Here is a 6,378-nt window from a genome sequence, read left to right as displayed (position 1 = left end):
CGGAGGACGTTGCGTTTGCTGTCACTGCAAAAACTGCAAACATTTATTTATTTTATGTGAAAATACACATCGATCCAATTGGTCTTTCCACACATAAATTTTATTACCTAAAATATAATCAAGACACAGAGAACAGACTTTCAGGCTAGAACAAATTTCATTCAGAAAGTTGTGTAAGGATTTGAATCTTTACTTGAGTAAGGTTGCAAACCAATACACGATGACAACACTAACGCCACCAAACACCATATTGCCACAGTCAGTGATGAATTGAAACATTTCAAGTGGTGATTTAAATTAGTATGGGAAATTAACCGATTGCAGCGCCACGCTATTGCCACTTGTGATGCCGATTTCAAATGGCCGTTAAGATCCTTACACAGTTGCGGAACTGGACTTGGATGTCTGTTCTCTGTGACTAAGATATTTGTTGTTTGTTGCCTAGATTAGTTTCACAAATACTTGGTATGTGTTAACACCCATAGCAAAAAAATATGTGAGTTCACACATAATACCAATGGTTAGCGTCTGTGTCAGCCGCCGGAGATGCGCAAAGTGAAAAAAAAATGGCGACTCAGTGTAAACATGTGCTGCAGGAGTTGTTCAGATATTTTACTTAAATCATCGCAGCTACATTCCTTGGAGTACGAAAAAGTCATAATCAGTTGCTTTACATCGATAAACACTTAGAAACTCGGGTAAAGAGCGCAGTTTTGATCATCATTCGGAGCTGCAAAGCTGATCGATTGGTAACTCACTGGTCGAAAATAATCAACCAACTTTCCAGCGCAATACGGTGTTTGGCTCTTTCTACATGAGCTTTCGACTTGTTAATTTGTTAATAAATCATGTAATGTACATCCATGCCAACACTTCGACAGAATTATTAGTTGGACAAGAAGGATTTCTGGAGAAGTAAAAGCCAGCTCCCGTTCCCATCCGGCGCTGAGAATGGAACAGCTGAGAAGTACAAGTGGGCGACATCGCCAAATACGTCAAGATTGACCAAAAGAGATAATAATCTCAATTGAGTATGGGACCCTCCGGAACAAGCTCCGGAAGCTATATTTTCGGCACCGGTTTTGCACAACAGCCACAACGACAAGTTTTTGAAGAACCATCCATAATCCGGCAACTCCGCGCATAGGTCGACACACAACAACCCTTCGAACATTTGAAGGCCGCGAGGAAGGCCTTAGTTCAAAATCATCATCAAATCCTCGGGCACTTCCCCTTAAGGCATCAGTCTTAAGTTCTTGCACAAAAATACAATGTTGTAGATTTCGAAATAAAATAGCCTCAAAACTTATTTAATACTTTGGCGGCTCACATCTTCGGAGAAATTAATATTCGAAGGTCACGAAAAGTGTACGATGGTACGGCCTCTGGTACGGCAGCACACTCATAGAATCCGTTACAAACGGACTGCCAAACAACAAACTTATCAAACTTCAAGCGTCGATTCCAAATCGTCCAACCTTTCGGCAATAACTTCATCGCCGCCAAGGAGAACTCAATCAATTCGTCCCTCGATTCCGGTCGACACGCAATCCTCCGACCGTAACACCAGCTGACGCAGCTTCTGAGCTCTATGTTCTTATTGTAGTAGGAAGGACTGGGGCAGTTGGGTTGAACAGATAACACCGGCTTGAACAGTAACAAGTAACGATTTATTAATAGTAGACGTGAACAGTAGGAGAGCTTGGTGTAGAATGAGGTGAAAACTTTTCTCCACGGGCGCCTGTCAGCTTTTCAAGGCCTACTTGGCAAGGCCTACTTCTTCACCCCCTCTCGATCGTGGAGTCCAATGTTCCGACGTAGATGTTCGAATTTTCCGGTGTCCAACGCTTTTGTAAAAATGTCTGCCAACTGATCATCGGTTCGAATGGGTTCCACCAATATGCGGCCAGATCTTGACGTGAACAGTAGGAGAGCTTGGTGTAGAATGAGGTGAAAACTTTTCTCCACGGGCGCCTGTCAGCTTTTCAAGGCCTACTTGGCAAGGCCTACTTCTTCAGTTCTAGCCTCGAACGCCCTGGACAAAGTCCGGCTTGTAATCACAACTTTTGTAAACAAAAACAAAAACGAGGAAATTTGACATTATCGATTATATTCGATTCGATGATAATGCCAAAATTATAATCGATTTTATCGGATTTCTCGGATATGGACGATATTAATCGATTATTGCTCATTCGTCTAATTTTATTGAAATAAAGCATGAATAATTAAGTTATGGTCTAAAATCGAGATAATATGTATATGTCGCCCCCCTCGGGTTGAATTCAATTGGGTTTTAAAATTTAGAAAAAATTCAATGATTTTTTATTTTCAAACGAAAGAGCACTTTTTTCTGAGCCACTATGATTTTTTTCAGATTTTTCGAACTTTATTTTGATACCTAAAATCAATTTCAAAGAAATTTTTCTAAATCACCTTTTGACAGCTGGGCAACTGCTTGACAGCTCCGCCCAGCTGACGAGGGGTGGTTCAACAAATCGCTCCCATACAAACTTCAAATCAATTTTAAAATAGGTTCCCGGGCACCAAAATTCATGAAAATTTGGATTTCGGCTCAGTTTAGCATGCAGATTCAGAATATGAAATTATCTCAACATCGCTAAAAAAGCCAATTGGGTTTTTAAATTTTGTAAAATTTATTGATTTTTTTATTTTATACGAAAGAGCAACTTTTTCTGAACCACTATGATTTTTTTTTCAGAATTTTAGAACTTTATTTTGACACCTAAAATCAATTTCAAACAGATTTTTTGAAATCACCTTTTGACAGCTGGGCAACTGCTTGACAGCTGCGCCCAGTACAAAATGCGACGAGGGGTGATTCGACAAATCGTTTCCATACAAACTTCAAATCGATTGTAAAATAGGTTCCAGTGCACCGAAAATCATGAAAATTCGGATTTCGGCTCAGTTTGGAATGCAGATTCAGAATATGCAATTATCTCAACACCGTTTAGAGCACCTTTAACGGTGCGCTTCTATACCCCGTTTGGCAGTCCTCCATCATTGCAGCAAACTTTACCGGTCGCTGCTAGACGCGCTTGCAAAATAGTAGCGCTATGGGTGGGTGACCAAATATAGCAGCGCAACAGTTGCGCTACTAAAAATGCTATGGAAATATGACAACCCTCCCGATACGAATCAGGGTGACTAATTTGATTGCTACCGGTGTGAAAAAGGGTGGTTAAGGGCGGACGGGACGGTCGGGTAAATATCCGCCATTGCTCTGTTGCTACTAAGATGGTAATCTCAGATTCTACTTCATATTTTGCAACAAAAACCTATCATTGTGTATACTCACTTGCACTGCACATGCTGATTGTTTTTCATCATCTTCAGTGCAATAGAACTCGAGATTACCATCATCAAAATAGACCATTCCCGTCAGACCTAACCCCACTTTTTTTATTTTTCTTCGAAAGGAAATTGGTTTTCATGATCATTGCCGTTTTTAAAATTTTTTTATATGAATTCCTGATTTTCATACAATTTTTTGAAAACTCGGAAAATCTCTCCAATTTGAAATTGAAATCCCCGTGCGAAGTAGTGTGTACACCCCTGGTCTGTGGAGATGTTGGAGAATACGATTCCAACCCTGCCGCCGTCATTCTGGCATGTTTACATTTTGATATGTCAAACGCGCTCGCTACTCGCCTCCGGTTAAAGTAGATACGCGGATTTGAATTATTTCCGTAATTCCGGTGCATTCTGACTCCGTCTACCCCCGTTGGTTTGACCGCTTGAACACGGACTCCTGCTAATCACATCCAAATAAGAGGACCAAGGCGAAAACGGCTCATCGATTATGAAAACCTCAAAATTCAGGATGCACCACGGCACCGGCGAAACATTGCAGTTCGCCACCAGACAAAGCTTGATACCGAATTTTCTGGTTGTAACTGTGTCAGGTTTTTTCCCGTTAAAAGAACGAAAGAAACCGGCAGCGACAGCAACGACAAAACAACAGCGAATGTTGTGAATCGCCGGCCGGCTGAATTGGGAACCAGCCGACTATGACAGTTTGGCTTCGACAAATCGGATCTAGCGGAAGTCGGATGGCAGCAGCAACGGAATCAGTGCAATCCCGAGAACGACGATAAGGAGGAAAAAGAAACCGAAGATCACTCGATTAAGAAAACGCAGCGGATGGAGGAGGAATTTGTAAGTATATCTCTATGTCATTTTTTTATAACCCACTTAGTCACATATTCGAACAATCTTTCCAGAATGACAACAAAGTAGACTTCGAGGATCTAAGTGCAGCACCAGGTTCCAGTGGTTTCAACTACTCTGCCATCGATCGTCGCTGTTCGTTTCCGGCGGCAGCGTCAGGCTTACAAATTCCCGAATATACCGGAATTCATTCCCCTCGTCGACACCTTTTACGTCAAACACACCAGCAAGATGCGCAACAAGTTGCACCGGATCCGCGAACAACGCCGGATCGGACAACGCTCCCGTGACGCAGGTCAACCTGCCGGAAGTGCAACTAGTAGGACTGAAAGGACCAAATTCGACAGCCAATTTCAAATGAAGTGATCCGAAACCGATTTTTAGAAAGCAGCAGCGCAGCACTGCCGTGATTCTGCAGTAGTAGTACCACGACTCACAACACCGTCGTCACTCAAACTGGGGGATTACATTTCAACCCTGCATTGGCCAATCAGAAAGCCGCGATCCCTGCAACCTAGTCGAGTCCCATGTCGACTTCATCTCCGGCAGCAGCTCGGATGGATTCGGACTTGAAGACGCTGGTCGCCCGACAATCAACCAAATAGGATCAGATTGCATGACCCGGAACGATTCCGATAAGCTAAACTGCGTTTGCTGTGAGAAGGCTAAGCCTGGTAAGGTCGCAGCTTCAACATCGGCAGCCGTTCTAGCTGCCATGAAATCCGTGTGCTCAATGCTTACGGCCTGATTCTAACCTGGACGAGGCACCTTCCTTCTCCTTTAGAAGTACACTTAGCATTATGCTCTTCTGGTGCCAAATTCAGCTTTGGAGTCCCACCAAGCTCCTATGCTCCCAAGACAGGATTTGCCATTGGCGTCCCGCCGTCAAATAATAGAAATAAAAAAATCTATGGCAATGATTTTATTATATGGTCATCTCTGATTGCTGGTTTGGAAGTATATGGGTCCGAACAAATTTTAATTTTGAGGTCCACGGTGTCCATGGTTAAAGAATATTATTTAAAACATTAGTATCTTATTTTTTACACTTTTACTTTTTACTTTTTAAAAGCGGACCTTACACGAGCAAAAATATTTCGATTGAGCTGAGGGTTCGATGAAAATTTCGACGAAAAGAACTGATATTGATGCTTCTCACGAGGCCCGCTAAAAAGTAATGCCGGATTCCCAGTGTCACATGGTGTCACCCACCAAATGAAAGCTAAGGAATTTTGTGCTTAGGTTCCGAGTACACGGTGTACTACTAGATACTAGATGTTTTTTGGTCAAATATATGACCCTGCATACTAGCATATGAAGTTTTCTATCGGGGGATATTCATTTTCCAAACACTTTTTTTTTAATTCTAATACCGCTCACACCATGCGAAATAAATGGCGTGAACTGAATTAAAAACCAAAACAAAAGTAATAGGAATTAGGTAGATGAACCGTTAAGTCGACATTCACCGCTCCTTTCATACTATTTTGATATAAATTATAAGAAACGAGCGGTGAATGGCAACCTCGGTGCCCGAAAAAATGGTACTTCTTGGAAGTTTGTTCTCCGAATCACGAAAAGAAATTCGGAAGAGGAGTAAGCAGCCAGAAAACGTTTCACCGGTGGAAGGCGTGTTTTCGAGATTATTTTCTCTAGTGGATGATTATGTGGAAGTACCTAGCTCCACGACGATGATTGAGTAGTCAGGATGTTTTCCTCTTGCGGTTCCAGGGGAAGTAATTCTGCGTAGTGTGTCTTAGCCACATTTAGGTTCTTGGATGGGCCGAGCACTTCCGCTTGTTCCTGAATTCAGCCACCGCTGGCTGAACCGATCGTCTTGATGCAAGACGGCTCTTCTTTTTATAGTAGGCATTGGGACATTATTGGGTCGGTTCGGATGTATTGATTTGGGGTGTTCTCGGGTTTTGAATAAGGGGCGGTGATCATTCCTGTGCTGAATTCGTTGGTTTCTTGATGATCATATTTGGAGCAATCCTGCATTTCCATCAATTCCATCAGTTGGTTTATTGAAATATTAAGTTTGGAAGTTAAGTGGTGGCGGACGTGCTTGGTTCGGAGGACAACGCTTTAGTCAAGACGCTTGAAACTGCGGGAGACGAATTCGCTTTTGGACAAGCTTTTGGACATACTTATCGCTGGTGAAGTCATTGGCATACATACTTG

Source organism: Aedes albopictus, chromosome 1 (assembly GCF_035046485.1).
Source record: "Aedes albopictus strain Foshan chromosome 1, AalbF5, whole genome shotgun sequence".
Lineage (NCBI taxonomy): Eukaryota > Metazoa > Arthropoda > Insecta > Diptera > Culicidae > Aedes > Aedes albopictus.
This window is presented reverse-complemented; position numbering follows the sequence as displayed.